General features: G+C 41.3%; 1 protein-coding gene and 1 long non-coding RNA gene across 4 annotated transcripts in view; both read left to right on the forward strand.

Annotated features, from left to right (window-relative positions):
• The window catches only part of LOC120714343, an 873,031-nt gene that overhangs the window by 486,145 nt on the left and 369,834 nt on the right, over positions 1-17,052 (forward strand). The gene's annotated exons all lie outside the window — the stretch shown is intronic.
• LOC120714314 (spermatid perinuclear RNA binding protein) overlaps positions 7,193-17,052 on the forward strand; it is a 93,827-nt gene continuing 83,967 nt past the window's right edge. Inside the window, exon 1 of one of the 3 annotated variants that reach the window (XM_040000471.1) lies at positions 7,193-7,303. The gene's annotated coding sequence lies outside the window, so the exon portion shown is untranslated. Of the gene's footprint in view, positions 7,304-8,151; positions 8,829-17,052 lie in introns of those variants that run through there. The other 2 variants (XM_040000470.1, XM_040000472.1) reach the window with 2 other exon arrangements.

The raw sequence follows: 17,052 nt of genomic DNA on the forward strand, positions 1-17,052 counted from the left end.
GACAGAGATTTCTCAAATTAGAAAGGTTTCTTTTTAAATGATCAGTTTGTTAGTATTCATGCCTATATCAAAATAAAAGTACTCAAAATCTAGAACAGTCTGTTTTCAAAGTTTACAGGTATAAATATTGATACTTTAAGATAAGCATCATCTTCGGTTAGGCACTTTTTCTGTTCAACTCTTTGTTAATGATTTTAGACATGGTCAAGTTAACCTGCTGAAGTTTAAACTGAGCATCAGAATAAGGAAGAAAGCTTGGTTAAGTGGCTTTGAATGGGGCATGGTTATTATTACTGGACAGGCTGGTCTGAGTATTTCAGAAAATGCTAATCTACTGATTTTCCCAGATAAACATCTCTACTCATAGAGTGCAGTTTCATAAAAAATGTTTCACCCTCTCATTCAAGAGAGATCCAAGAATGGGAAGTCCAGCTGGGTCCAAACACTTAGGACTATCTAGACACAAGACTAGGAAAACATGGCCTGATTTTATGAGTTTTGTTCTGCTGTGACATTTGGTTGTTGTAGTGTACATCTGATTGTGGTGTACACAACATGAAAGCATGGGTAAAGATCTCTTAAAAAATTTTCCAGCACCGTGTCCATGCAACAAAGAATTAAGGCAGTTCTAGATGCAAAGAAAAGCATCCAACTCAGCACTAGGAAACTGTATCTAATAAAGTGGCCATTGGTCATATAGACTACTAAAACTTTACTTTAAATAGACCACTATCCACAACTGATTTAGACATGATCAAATTAACATACTGTATTCAATTATAGTGCATTATTTCCATATAGTTAGAGACAGATATTAAACTGATTTCAGAGTGTTTCCTCACCTGGATTGGAAGCATCACTAGTATCACCACTATAATTAACTCATGCATTTTTACGTGGCACTGTTTTAAAGAATGCGTTATGCTGAGTCCATATGGCACCAACATGTGAATAATTTGCTGAACTATTATCTGATGCAGCTGGCATTACATGTGGCTTGAATTTATAGTAAACATTCATCACTTCTAAGGAAAAACTAATATTCTTACGTCTGAATTAAAACATAAAATACAGTTTATGCTCACTGGGATAAAACAGTGTGTTTGAGATGGCTCAACTTGTGAAGCAGACATTGAAAAAACCGTGATGATGCCCCTCACTGACCTTACAATCTTTGACAAGATCAAGATCAAAGCTGCAACCAGAAGTACCAGTAGTCGTTCAGTTTCCTCTCTCGCTGATGGCGGTGGCTTCCTGGCTTTCTTTCGCTGTTGCCGTACTCATTAATGTGTCTACTTCACAGTTTGAATGGAAGTGCAAAGTCATTGAACATTTGATGGGGTGTCTTATAAGCAGCACTTTGCACAGTCAAGCTAAGACACCTTGAGGCTTGTTAATATGAGCCTGATACAACAGTGACTTCTTGGTTTCACTGCTTTGCATCATCTACCCATCAATGTGAAGTCTGTTCACTCAGATTTTGTGTGTTTCCAGTTTTGAAATTTCACCAGCCCCTGTATTTGGGCAGATGTGCATGAGCAGGTGTGTATATTCACGCACCTGTGCATATGTTTGTGTCCTTTCCTAATTTCTGCTAATTGGTCTTAATAACTTTAAAAAGGCAAGTGGACTTCTTTAACTTTGTGATGATGTTTCCCCTCTTATCCAAGAGACTTCTTCAGTTCTAAAAACCAACAACAAATTTAAAAAAGCTTGTCTTTTTTGAAGCTCTTAAGACTAGCATGCCATAAATGAATGAGAATCTGCACAAACATTTCTTCTTTCTAGTTAAAAGCCTAAAGAATTCATATAGTTTGATAACATGCAAGTATACTTTTCTCAATCTATTTCAAGTTATTTTTCCATTCATTTGTGCTCTCTTATTGAAAATGAGATGCCCTAAAATTAAAGTGCTCGACAAATCATCTGTTGTATTAAAAAAAAATCAAATATCAGTAACATAATATTACAAATTAAAAATTTAATTAGAAGTGTTATCTGGAAACCACTAGCCAGCACACAGCTAAACAATATTGCCAAAAGTATTCTTTTACATGAATACTCAAAAAATTCACATGACTTTGAGTGCTATCCCATTCTTAATCCATTGTGTTTGATATGATATCGACCCACCCTTCTCAGGTAAAACAGCTTCCCAAAGGTGTTGAGGACAGGACTCTGTGCAAGCCAGTCAAGTTCTTCCATACCAAACTTGCTCATCCAGGTCTTTATGGACCTTGCTTTGTGCACTGGTGTGCAGTCATTTTGGAACAGGAAGAGGCCATCCCCAAATTATTCCCTGCAATCTTGGGAGCATGATATTGAAGAGCCCAACTCCTGTTCTGTGATTTTACATAGCCTTCCACTTTGTGGCTGATTACTATCATTCCCAATCACTTCTACTTTGTTATAACACCACATACAGTTGACTGTGTAATATTCAATATCAAGGAAATTTCACAACTGGACTTGTTACCCAAGTGGCATCCTGTCACAGTACTGGGCTGGAATTCACTGAGCTCCTGGGAGCTCAAGGGAACCCAGGGAACTGCACGTGAGATGGACCCAAATGCAAACAGCGACAAGATAACAAACTTTATTGCATGCACAGAGATACAAGATAACAAGACATGAGAAGGTAGTGGGAGTCTCTAATGTGGATGCACTGAAACAGAGGGACAGCATGATTAGATGCTGAGTGATGAAAGGTGAATACTAGATTTGCGGGTTTGGGCTCTGGGGAAGGTAGCATCCAAGAAGTTTGTGATCAAGTGAGGTTCCAGTCTTGTGTTTCCAGGAATCCAGGAGTGACGGCGGGCAGGAGGACAGGCTGGTGAGTGCAATGAGATGTTTGGTTTCTAACAGGCAGTTTGAATCGATGCAGAGAATCTTGCAAAAGTGACCAGCATCCAGGGAACTAAGCTGCAGGTGAATTAAGCGGTGCAGTGGCGGGGAAACTGAAGGCACAAGGAAATCAATTTAGGTACAGTGTATAGACAAAAAAGCTACAATGCAATTAGACCAAGACTTTGCTGGCTGTACGTATTGCCTCAATGATTGCCGTTAATGGATGGCAGGTGTACAGAACAGGTGAGAAGCCGGGGCTCCGCCCACAATGTGGACACAGGAAGACACAGGCTGATAGCAAGAAAACACCAGATGCTCACCTGGATCATAACACTGAGAGTGACCCATTTGTTAACAAGTGTTTGTAGAAACAGCCTGCATGCCAAAGTGTTTGATTTTATACACCTGTGGCCGTGGAAGTGCTTGGAGCACCTGAATTCAATGATTTGGATGGCTGAGTGAATACTTTTGGCAATATAGTGTATGTAGGATAACTTGACAAAGGAAAAGAGGTGACAGGGTCAATACATACAGGCGGAGGAAAGAGGTAACAGGTAGGGAACACAGGTGAAGCTAATCACAGAAGACAAGACAAGGGAAATAAAACTGAATGTAAGAAACAAGAGACAAAGACCCTAACATACAAACACAGGTGGACACATGGCCAAGAAAATAATGTGACTATACCCTACTCATGTTTTATTTCTTAGTAAACTTGTGAAAAGACTATTCCATTCCAGTTACAGCATGGAAAACAAAGTTTTGCACAGGTTGTTGTTTAGGTGAGCAGGTCCTGCAGTATTAAGGCAAACAAAGGAGAGTATCAACCCTTTTGATGAGCGAGTATGTCATTCTGTCACCACCAGCACAGAGAGACTGAGATCAAATCTGACAGCCAAAGGCTTGAGCTGCACACAGGATAACAGGCTTTACTGTATGTGTGTGTGAGACGGGGTGAGTGTGTGTGTCTTTATTGGTTGTATGTGTGAGGTTTCGGGTGGGGGCAAGAGCACGATCTCACCTTACCATTGCCTGTCACTGGCAACAGATGTTCACACGTTATTTTACCCACAAGCCACACTGTGTGTTTGTGTCTGTGGGTGAATTTGCATGGCCTCTTTTGTGAGCACTGAGTTGTAGACATTTTGGAAAAGTAAAGTCATTTTAGCTGACACTATTTCAAAGAGCTTTGAGAGTTTGAGGTTAAGACTTGGGGTTTAATTTCAGATCTAAGTTTAGGATTGGGATTATGGTTGAGGATAAGTGCGTTGTTTGCAATTATTACAACATTGTAAGTGGAAAGGGAAGGTCAAACATGTTTGCCTCACAAAGCTAGCCAGACATGTTTTCATGCATATAGGAAACAACTGCACCGAAGCACATGAACTCAAAATAAATCCATCTCCCTCACACAACACCAGTGTTGTCGAAGTGTCATGTCATCATCTGCTCATTCTGTGTGACCCTAATTTAACAGCCTTTGTGCTCACCTTAGGAGAGATGGAAAAAGGAAAAACATCTTTTTCCATTGACTGCAGCAATGAAAGTACACGTTATAGGCAGAGGAAATTTGCCTCTCGGTCTATAGTCTTCAGCTCTGCATTCAAATCTCCCATCTCATCCATCACACTCCAACAATAGAGATGTCCCGCACTCCCCAGACAGCTGCTCAGCCTTAGTCCCATGAAGATGCTTTTATATGTGTGCGCCTGGGGAGCTGTATGTTTGTGCTTTGAATAAGTTTGTCTGTGTGTATAATGTGCATCAGTTTTGACAAAAGGGTTTTGTTTTAATTGTGAAACTCATCCTATATTTAAACAAATTAGGGTTTCACAGACATCTTACCGGCTGCCTGACTATTGTGCTGCATTAAACAGCCTTCTTTTATCAACGCTGATTATTTCTTTGTTAACGGTGACATGTCATCTCTTCGGTAATACGCTGAGGTAACTTTTTTAATTAGAAAGCAAAAATTAGAAGTGTGGTCTGCATAATGATCAGAAGTAATTAGGACACAGGAATGATAAAACTCTACATGTTTGTTAACAATCACAAAGGGTGGTGGAGTATGATAGTCAGATTAGCATTTATTGAAACGCTTCCTGGCAACACTGGCTGTCTAACCACAGGCAGGGCCGCCTGTGTTCATCCATGTGTGTGAATCCACCTTGCTCTCATGTCCATCCCACGCTGGCACCACCATCTGCTACCCGTCGAAGTTCTGTCCGGCCCCAGCAAGGCTCCTCGTGCACACACACAGCTCCCTGTGTCCAGCTTGTGGTCAGACAGCCATGTGGCATTGAACCAAATGACCAACGGTTTGTGCACACATGCTGTGACCTTCACTATATGGTCCACAAACACCAAGTCCCTCTCAATCTTTCCCCTCTTTTTTGAGGTGCACATAGGCTCGATTAAAGCACTGAAAGAGAGTGTCTCTCTGTCTGTCCTTCCGTCTGTTTCTCTCTGTGCCATTTGGCCCAGTTTGCTGCCTTGGATTGAGAACATAGGAGCTCATCTTCACTACCAGCAATTCATATGTGTGTCTGTGTGTGCCTGTGTGTTTAGAAGACAACTAAAGAACTCCTTAGAGGGGTGTCAGATGGCAGGCGTTTGTGGTGATGTGTTGGGGGGCGGAGGGGGGAGGGGGGAGGTGGAGAGATGATGGGGGCGGATGAAGGAAAGGATAGACGGAAACACAAGGAGGCGAAGACTGCTGCGTTCTCTGCTCTTCAGCTTTTGTTCTCCCAGATAATAACTCTCCACCCCCTGACTCCAAAAACCAAGGGAACCCCTCCAGTCTGGAAACATGAGTAGTGTTCAAGGATGCCGTGACAACTAGTTATTCCAACCTACATCAAGGTGTGTTATAAAACCGACTTCAGCGGCTTGAATTTTGAAATGTCTTCAAGATTTACACAAGCTTGTAAGATGATTCACTGCGAATTATCTGCAGTTGGAACTGCAACCGAGCCAGATTTATCACAGTCAATTATAAATGCCCTATGTTGCCCTAAAAAACCCAACATGCTTTTAATTCAGGCCAAAACTGAGTGGGGGGGAAACACAGAGGTACATTATTGCCAACAGCCTGGAGGCCAATCTGCCAGTAGCTGTGAAGAAAACTGAAAATTACAGATTTTTTTTAACAGATTACGACTTATGACCACATTCAGACAGGTGTGCTCAGGTGAAAGTGGTAATACAGATCTTTGCATAAGAAGAAGATGTAAGGCAAAGCACATGTTGACAGGATGGGAAAATCTGACAGGAAATCAAAAGGCACTGAATGTTACAGTGAAAACAGATTTCTGTTTGCTATGACCCGGTTGAGTACAGCAGCATCTGCAACCCACATAAGATCTAAAAATACTCCCGTACCATTGACTGCTACTATGCTGTGGCCTAGGTAGGTAGATGAATAACAGCGTGTGTATGGTGCGCGTGTATTGTGTGTGCATGTGTTAAAGGAATAAAGGTTTGGCTGTACATACTGAGGTTTGCTGCAGCCTTGTTTAGAAGTCTCAAGCAGAAATACAGTATTTAATGCATAGCATATTGCAAATATGTTGTGCGTTGTTGTGCATGTGGCAGAAGCACCTGTGGGCTACACTAGGTACCAATTACTGTAAATCAAATGCACTCATGCATTGCTGTAAATACACTACTGTTAGCTATATGTGGCCCTGTTAGGATTTCATGTGCTCATGGATGTGGATAAGGCCAAGTTGCTCAAACGACAGCCACGGAAATTCTTCTGCTGTGCAGATGTGTAACAGATGTATCTCATATCTCATATTGAGCCAACACTGCAAAAGAAAGCTAAAAAAAAAACTAGAATATTTGTCTGTAGTATGCTTCAGCTGTTAGTTACGTGACTGACTTATTCAGGGAGTTTAATTAAACTTAGTGTCTCTTTATCCTTTCTTCCACCCAACACCCCAACCCTAAGCCTGGTTCTGATTCAGCTTTCTTCCTGTTAAAAGGGAGTTTTTCCTTACCATTGTTGCCTTATGCTTGCTCAGTGGGGGTCGTCTGGCTGTTGGGGTTTTCTCTGCATGTTTGTTGGTGTATTTTCTTTACAATATAAAGCTGTTGTTGTGATTTGGCGCCTACATAAATAAAATTGAATCTATTTGAAAAAAAGGAGGAAGAGTTGCATTAGACTGTTACGAGAGGTTGTACCTTTTGCCAGACTGCTTCCCTTCTCTCTCTCCTCTCCTGCACCTGCCTCTCTTCCGTGAACCGCTGTCGGCTGCACCGTTTGCTGCACAGGTGCGAATGGAGCAGCAGCTCCAGGAGCTCCGCCAATTAGGAGCACCGAACGGGGCCACGTGAACAAATCCCGTCGTCTAAATTCCCGTTCAGCGGCGGGCAGCTCTGAGTGAGCGGCAGCCCTGAAAGCCACACTGAGTGGGGAAGTAATAACGGCAGGCTGAACGGGAGCAGTGTGCAGGTAAATTGCTTTTTGTCCTGGCTTTACACTCCCCCCTCACTCCCTTCATCTCCCCTCACCAGCTCCGCATGAAGCAATTCAGATGCGCGGCTCTGGGACGGGATGTCTTGGATTCATTTGTTGTCGCTTGGTGGTTGACGCTCTGCTCTCCTCCGATCAGATCCGCGGACAGGACAAACAGCATCCTCGGTTGCCCTGCACCGTCTACGCATTGAAACTCAGCCCCCCCCCCCCACTTCCTCCTCCTGTTCCTCTTTTTCCCCTCTCCCCCTTGTCTCTTCCAGGCACATGAGGCTATTGATAGTTGACAGCAGCCTCGTAATCCCCGGCTGATCTGGCTGATCTTCCACAGCCATTTGCGAAACAAGAATGTTGATTGAACTTTATTTTGCTTCTAGATTTATTTTAGCTTAATTGGTAACGCCCGCATAGACTGACGCTGTGGCACCGGGGAGCGTGAGAGGCTTTTTGGTGCTGCATGCAGCCAGGCAGAGGCATAAGCTTTTATTGCTGAATTATTTATAAGACTGTCTGGGGGGAGAGAGAGAGTAGCTAATGCCTCTCGTGGATGGAGAGGGAGCCCTGGAGAAGATAGGCTATAGCTCCTCATATGCTTTTTAAATCAGTTTCTTTGCTCAGTTTTTTTTTTGACTCTGTTGTTTTGGCAGTAAAGTCGTATTTAGTGCTTTCAACTACAAAAAGAAATCACTAAACAAGCACTCGTACTTTTTCTTTTATGCTGACTTGTTTACTCAGCATCTTACATCTGATTTTCTGTTTTATTTAAAATTGATTGTGTTAATGGACACAATCGACTTTTCTTTTTTACAAGCCTCAGATTAGATATCACATATATTAGATTAAGTAAATATAAATGAATCTGCGGTGAATTCTTGCCTAACCTCTCAAAGTAATGTCATTAGCTGCACAGGCTATACATTAATGAAAAAGCTCAGTTAGAAGCTCGTATCTTGTCTTTTTCTCTTTGTGTGTGTAAATGTATATATAGGCTATGTGTGTCTGCATATGGGTTGAGGAATAGCTTTATCGCCATATATCAGCGGCTGTTTACGCTGTCACGTATTTTTTTTTTCCCTCTAAAATCCCTTCCTGGTACGGAGAGCTAGTAGTAGGCTATAGATTACATACATGCGGCACTTCTGCACTTGCCTTCTTCACAGCCCGACTCCAGCGGAATGAGTCGACCCCCCCTCGTCCGCGCCTGCGCACTCCCGCCATTCATCTCCGGAGATTTCTCCCTCTCTTTGGCTCCGCTCTCGTGTCTTGCGAGGCGGGATAGACCAGCAGGCGGCTCCGGGCTCGCGCTCGCTCGCTGCCCAGGTTGTCAAGGCGCTCGTGATTTTTTTTTATTCTCTTCGTCGCGAGTGGACGGTGACAGCTCGTCTCGCTCACGTGTTGGACTGAGCTTTGTTTATCGGGTTTGTTTTGTCTTTGCTCGGATATATATTTTTGTGGGGTTTTTTTGAGTCATTGACGGACTCCCAGCAGCCCATTTGCCAACCTCGTAAGTATTTTCTTGATGTTTTCTGACGCCTTTCTACGGCGCGCCGTCCAGGCAGAGTTGAGAATCTAGTAGCAAGAGTTTGAACAATTTATCTCTCCCTGTCGGTTGGTTGTGGTTAAGTTAACTGGCATTAAATAATTTATTTATTTTTTTCTTTTTATTTTGCTTTCGCTTTTCCTTGTCAAAAAAGCAAAAAGAGGAACTACGTACACTATAAACTTTATTAATGTTACTGTTACTGAGCGTGTTACGTTTTCAGTCAGACATGTTTGAGTCTCAAAAATTAACCGTTCTTTGAAGAATAAGACAATGAAGCCAGATGGTGTCGGTCGACTGTAGTTCATCTTTTATAGCAGGTGTCTGATAGCTCACTTCCGCACTTGACTGTAAGATATGTAGGCTATACCGTTGGCACAAAGGTCTCAATTGTTTAGCTGTAATATTTTATCAAACCCTTCTTCTGCGGTTTTTGGGGTAAGTCTTCCTGAAGTGTTAAATGCATTTTTTTTTTTAAATTGCTATGTTATTTAACTACTTCCTTTTTTTTAAATGCATCTTTAGCCTTCACGGGGGCATAGTTTTAGGGAACCAAAAGTAAGTGATCAAAGTTTCATCACTGAGGTTAACTGGCTACTTCCTTACATACATATACCTCCTGTTTTGTGTGTATATGCGTCCTATTACGCGAGTGTGTCTATACGTGTGCGTGCATGCCCGTCATCGAGCGAGTGACAGAGAGGAAGAAAATGCTGAACTGCTCTCCCGTCTTGCTGAACCAGCTTGTTGGCATACCAAAAAAACAAAAAAACAACAACACAAAACCCCACGCATTAAACCGTAAACGTGCGCCTCATTTCCCGGTGTTGGAACAACTCGAAAGACCACAGCAGGCGTGTCAGCTTGTCAGCGTTCAAAGGTCTTCACACCTACCAGCATGCAGTACCACGCAGAACTTTCTAACTTGTTTCGTCTGATGCTGCAATATTTCTCCTCTTGTTAATTTTTTTTTCGTTATGTGCAGATAGTTTGTTTCTCTTTTTATTGACTGGTGAATTGAGCTGCTTTTGCTCTCTGCTATTCTCCAGTGCTTCTCATTTGTCTTATCGTTTCTTTGTGTCTGATGGTCCTCATGCTTGACTAATGGCCTGTTGCCTTGAGGTTATTTTTATTTGCTCCACCCTTCTCCAACCTGCTTTCGTGTGCAGGAGGTGCCCCTTGCTGACAAACTCAGCCACACCTGTCCTGGTTATGTGGAAATGTGGGGTGCCTTTGTTGCCTCTCTTGCCTAAATGGAGTTGATTTATTGAGAGGCAACACAGGCTTCTTTAGTCCTTACTTGTTACAGTATAATGCTCGTCTTGTACTGCACACAGTAGACTTTGTGAATGTGTTGGAGAGAGGGGGAGACAGGATTATTACATCCTAACTTCTTTATTTGTGTGGTCGTACACGGCTATTTACTGCAGTGGACAAATATCTGCCTGCAGCCCTACAAAGTGAGCATTACATAGGTTAGGCTGAAAAAGTGTGCGTATGCTTGTGTCTGTGTGTGTGTGTGGTGTGTGTGTGTGCGCGCGCGCTCCAGGCCCCTCCAGCACTTTCGTGGACTCCTTCGCCCAAGCATTGACTTTGCAGTGAACTCTGAGTATTGACAAGATAAAAGGATGAGAAGGAGGGAAAGAGTGAGCTGTTATTGTATGATCACCCTGCACAGTCTGTCTTTGTTTCCTCCTCCTTCTTTTAAGCATTGTTTTCCCTTGCTGTTCCTTTTTTGATATTCCAGATTTCCCTGATTCCCCTTTTCTTCATAATTTCCCCTAGACATCTCAGACTTTTTTTAAAGCATTTTTTGTGGGGTGTTTTTTCAAAGATGAAACAGGCATAGATGTTTCAACTTTGAATCTAGACATATATATGTATATATTAGGGGTGCAACGATACACAAAATTCACGGTTCGGTTCGGTTCGATACTTTGGTGTCACGGTTCGATATTTTTTCGATACAAAAAAATGTTCATGCATTTTTAATTTGTCATTTATTAAAATTATAAATATATATTTTAACTCAAAAGTACAGTTTTTAAATTTAACCCTAACCCTTGTGCGTGTTTTTTATTTTGACAGCGAATGCGCACCTGCGGACCACTTATGTGTAGCCCTGGTTATTTAGCTCATCATATTGCAGCCACAGAAATTCTTTTGTCCATGAAACCATAAAGCTGCACTTTCTTTTTGCCTTATAGTCTGATTTGTCATAACTTCTCCGTTTTGTGGTAAGCTTTTCTTTGGCTGTCACTTCTTCACCCTGACCTGTCTTATTTGGCTCAGCAGAACTGAAATGCTTTTACACACGCACTCACATAAGCTCAGCGATTCTCTGCACGATCAACCTCTCACATGTTTAAGCTGCGGGAGATTTCACTTGTCATGTTTGCATAGTAAGCTAACGATTAATAAGACGATGTCAGAGGAATTGGTGCACAAATTATCATCACTCACAGATCAGTGCTGTCGCTCTCTATACACAGTTCGCACGATTGCAAAGTGAAAGCAAAAAAACAAGCGCAAATTCAAACGCGACTTCAATATGTCACATATTGACAGTGGCTCACCGATGCCAATGACATAATTACCCAGCTACATTTCTGAAAGAATGCAAAAGCATTGACATATATTTTTCCTACAATAGCCCGACGGCCAGGGAAGAGATAGATTTTGGTAGCCCGACTGAAAAAATCGCTAGCTCCGGGACGTCGGGCTAGCGATATTGCAAGCCCTGTATCTGATTGAGGAATCACTCATCTTTGGAAAAGAGAGTTTATTACAGAGAAATGTCTCTTTCCAAAATAAAAGCTATACTATCCGCTTCTTCTGGGCTATATTCTCAGCAGCATAAGGAGAATCATGTGCTAACAGCTGTCTAAATGACTCGGCTAAAGTTAGTAGCATGCTTGCTTTTTTTTGTCTGCTTCCACTTGTCTTTGCACTAGGATGATGTCGGCGTAAATGTGCAGTCATATTCGTTGTGTTCCCACTAGTGCTTTCAGGTTAATCTCGTTGAAATGACCTTAACGCCACAACACGGCAAATCTCCGTTAACGAGCTACCGCCGATCGCTCCGTGCATGGGGCTAGACGGCAAACACGTTAACGAGCTAACTGCGCTAACACACTAGTTCACACCAATGTAATTGAGCATTGCATGGCACATCCAACATACTGTTTTACTTTAGTCCATGACTCGCTTACCTTCAGGGTCATACGTCACATGAAAACCAAAATAATTCCAAACGCCAGATCTGAATGAGGTTCAATTTGCCTGTTGCAAGTAGAGCTTAACTTCTGTCTCGCTAGCTTGCCCTGCTCTCTTCCTTCTGACTATGCTGTCTGTGTTGAGCGCTCAGTGGATCTGCGCTCGACAGTGCAGCCTAGGCGGAGTAGTCGAATGCAGATTCACTGAGCGCTCAACACAGACAGCATCGTCAGAAGGAAAATTGATAAAATAAATTACAAATGTTGTATTGTTCGATACATATGCGTACCGAACCGAAAGCACTGTATCGAACGGTTCAATATCGATACGAATATCGTTGCACCCCTAGTATATATATATATATATATATGAATATATTTAGCTCAGGTGACATTATGGCCCTAAAATGGAAATTTCCACTATACTATCGCTATTGATATGCCTATATTTCACATGTTCCTGAGACATAAACCCCATGTTTTTTTTTTTTATTTAAAGTAGGGCGTTTTACCATTTAGCCCTTGGTGTTTGATTTCCCTAGAATCTGGAAGGCGATTGAAGCGCACCCAGTGGATTTGGATTGCTTCAATGGATTTGAAAATGGATTTAATTTCCACTAATGGAACTTACTTGGGACCAGATACCCAGATTAAGGACACATAGAGAACTGGCAACACTAGTAGATAGACTGAGCACGCATAGCAAAGACAAATAGAGACACAGCAGAGTGACAATTTAATATCAGCCATAAACCATAAAATAGTGGTTTTTGACAGGTTCTTTTTTCTAAATATATTCCACACTGTCAAAGACCATTTTGTTTTTTTTTTCAACATCCACACTAAGTTTTACTTTTGTAACGCATAATCATAAATTGACATCCCTATAGAGCTTCTGAGGTTGTCACAAGAGAAATTGTTATATTTACAGAGATAAAGAGAAATTCCAGGTTCAAGAGTATTTTAAAGATTGCAGTTTTTAACGTTTGTTTTTTTAATTTTTATATGAACTGAAGCTAGATCCTCAGAGATCTCCACATAGTCAGCAATTGAGATGTCTGAGTGGACCAATCTGTGAATCATTTTCCATTGTCAGATACATTAAATGATGATGATTTCATCAAAAATCAATTCATTCATTCATTCATTCAAAAAGCAATCAAACCAAAATCAAAATTACTGAACAAAGTAAAAGTGCATTACATTAAAATATGAATGATCATAGATGCAACTGATATCAGTTTATCAGTTTCTACTGACCTGTGTGCCTCTCATTATCAAATAAACAACTGGAACCCTAAGGACTGGAGCCCTTAGATGATACCATTTGGTATGAGCGGTTATACTGTACATGTTGTTTATGTAGGATTTTTTAAGTTAATTATCATTTTAGACCTTGCTTTCTTGTGTTTATTCACAACATTTTGACTTTCTGAACTTGTTAAGGATTCATATTATATCGCCAATATAGCAAAAAAATCTACTTTTCCAAAATGAAAAACTAATTTTTGTGATTTTTCATTCAAATGTCAGAGGCAAAAGCTTATCTTTTATCTAATTCCTTCAGTTTGTGTTGTTGTTAGGTCAGCGTTGTATGAATGACAGTGTATGGCCTTCTCATTAAAAAGTCCATATGAACAGAATCAACCTTTTGGGATTTACTTACCTGGATGATTGAGCATGCATCAAGACACTTACTAAGAAGTGTTGTCAGTATTACTGTCAATACTGACAAGCTTATATGACGACATATTTTAACCAGGTTGTTTGAGAGAGTTTTGAAGGCGAGAATAGCCATTTGCCTGAGATGTAGGTTTATTGGCTTTATCATATTGTAGCTTGTCTGTTCCTTGTGTATTCACTCAACTTGCCTGATTCCTGTCACCTCTAAATGTGTCCCTCGGTTCAGCTCTCTTTCTTCTGCATCTGTTTTATGTACGCCTGGGAATGGCGTCATGGTCCTTCAGCAGCTTGGGCTCTGGTTTGCTTTATGTTATGTGCTCAGTTTAAACAGTTTGGAATCTCAGTAACACTCACTCAGTAATAAGAGGAGACACAGCAATGTCACGGGACGTCTCCCTCTCCTGCTGCTACCTCTGCAGCATTTGAGTGTGTTCTGGTGCCCACTGCCTATCAGTGAAACAGGAGTCTTTCCACCAGTTCTCAGATTCTAGCATACAGCAGCACATTTAGAGTCTCATCTGGCAAGGAAATGTAGCTTTAATTCAATTGGCCAGAGCTTTAGTAAAAGCTTTCCTAATTGGCTGATATGGAAGCTGGCTGCCAAGGTTCCAGTAAGCACAACAGGGAGTTGAGGACAGTCCCAGAGGTGCTGTAGTGCAGGTGAGACTGTGCAAAGGGCAGATAACACGAGAGTGTGCTACTGTTTTGAATATTCCTCCATACACAATAATAAAGAACCTGCTAACTCAGATCCATCCGCCTGACCATATCTCATTTTCAGCTGTGTCGTGTGCCACACATATGCAAATGTACACATGCAAACACACACTCCCCCCATGTGCATTAACAAGAAAGGCTTTTGTCTCACAAACACAAGGAAACATCTTCCCCACTTGGTAAAGGAACAAAGTCATCAACGCAAGAATATTGTCTGTGCGTGTGTTTTATAAAAAGTGTGCAGACAGAAAAGAGACACAAAAAAATGCTACTGCCAACAGCCACATCAGCCATTCCTGCTTCCTTCACCTCAGGAATCCAGGAATAGTTCTGGGTGACAGAGACACCGGATACGAGATACGGAGACAAAGAGAGAAAACACACAGAGGCGGAGAGAGAACCAGGAAAGACAGAAACAGTGTGCAAGAGATGGCCATGTAAGGTTTACTGCACCATAGCGCTGTACCACCGCTGTACAGGGACACTGAAGCTGAAATTAGTGTTTCAGAGGATTTGATTTCAAGTTACTGTTAACGTGAACTTTGTTTTATTTCGGGGGGGGGGGGGTTCGTGGCTGCTTTATAACGGCACAAAGGCAGCCTTCATTATATGATTCATTGTTGAGTCTGTAGAAATAACAGTGAGTCTATCTAAAAAATGGCCTGTTGTGGTTACATTATAATTTTAGTCAATTGTATATTAAATAATGAATGAATTATTTGCAGTGGCATTTCCAAGAAGAGCTAAATTGTTTGCATCCATATATTGTAAACCACTTAGTGTGGCATTTACACAACCCTTGTTCTACAAATTGAGATAAAGTCCAGATAAGTGTTGGGAAAGTATTAACTATTTCCTTCAGAAAATGATCCTCCATATAATGTCTTAATTATTGTGATAACCTTTTATCAATTCAATTTATCAATTCCCACCAATATTTAGCCATTCCTTTAATTTGTTCCCTCCTAGATTGTCAAAGCATTGTGTCAAGCTTACTAGCATTTTCTTGTGTCTTTGTCTTTTTTTTGGTATGATCTCTTGCCAGATGTTTGATCACTATCTTTGGCTTATTCCTGTAAATTTTGTTTGTTGGATTTTTGGATCCTTGCCTGTCTCTTTGTGAATTGTTGGATATCTGGGCTGTCTTCCTGTGCTGGACCCAAGCGCTTGGGCGTTTGCTGTTCCATTTACAAAGGGCAAACAGCACATTGGATATGAACAATAAATATAAACCTTCTCCTTTTACTAATGCGCTAGACTAACATTTGTCAAAATGGTGGGGAAAAAATATCAGAACAGTGTGTTGCTCCACTTTTAAAATATCACACTGTATTTGGTGTAAGATGGAAGCTTTCAGAAGTCCACTACATTTCTGCATATTCTGCATTACTTGCATAGGTGGTGCTGGATTTACCAGGAAAGGGGAGATAGTGGCAGACGATGGTGCAGGTTTAAGAATGTACTTTTTCATTGAATGATTAGGTTTGTTAGTAGGTGTTGCAACACCACATTTACTGAAGGAGTAAATGTATTATCCTTTGTTTGACAGTTTGGATGCCCGCCTGCTCTATCACTCGGATACTGCCAATCACTGGCAGCTCTCCCTCGTATGCAGTTGTTTATGCACAGGCGCACACAAGCATATGGTGTTTACAGAGCACATGCTGATAACCAGTTTAGGTAAAGTAGAGGCAGCTAAACTAATTCCTGCTCCTTCATCTCACTCTTTTACTGTTTTGTCCTCTAATACACTCATTCAAAAGTGTGCACACATCCTTGCACCCACCCACACTCACACACACACACACACACACACACACACACACACACACACACACACACACACACACACACACACACACACACACAACCCTGCCTGTCCCCTTCTCATGTCCCAGCTCTGCTTACTGTGTCAAAAAGAGCTTAGATCAGGGAAACCATAGCTTGCCCTCGTTCTGACTTCCAGGAAGATGGAGCTATTTATTCAGACCAAACAGGACATGTTTGGACTAACGCTGGAAAGTTGCCAGGCAGAATCCGAGCTGGTTCAACTAATTTGGTTAATTTGATCCAAGTGCCATAGAGAAAGGTGCTTTCCTCTGTTTGCTCCAAAAAAGGCCAGAATGGGTACTAGGGTTGCAACCCTTCAATATATTTTGTAGCATTAGATCCTCCCCAAAAGGTTATCATTCATTTATTTACAAAAAAGTTGGCATAAAAAGAGCAAATTCCAGTAGGTTGATTGAGATGTGCTACTTCACAAATGCAGGTAAAACAACAAAAATTGTGCTCTTTGGATCCATATAGGAAAAAGCTGGGAGGTTAGACTTGTACTTTGCTTTGTGATCAATAAGTTATAACCACAAAACCCAAGGCCCCATGGCATTCGCATTTTCCCCAGAGACCAAGGTGACATTCATTGCTTTTTTCTGCTCCAAAAACCCCCCAGGTTTATTCAGTCAACTTTTATGACAAAGAGATTGTCAAAGAAATCTTTAATATTTTCTCATTATTCCGCTTTTTTGCAAGATAAATAACTGACCTGATTACCAGAATACTCTGTTTATTAAAAA

The sequence above is a fragment of the Simochromis diagramma genome, unplaced genomic scaffold (assembly GCF_900408965.1).
Source record: "Simochromis diagramma unplaced genomic scaffold, fSimDia1.1 OVJJ01000596.1, whole genome shotgun sequence".
In the NCBI taxonomy this organism is placed as follows: domain Eukaryota; kingdom Metazoa; phylum Chordata; class Actinopteri; order Cichliformes; family Cichlidae; genus Simochromis; species Simochromis diagramma.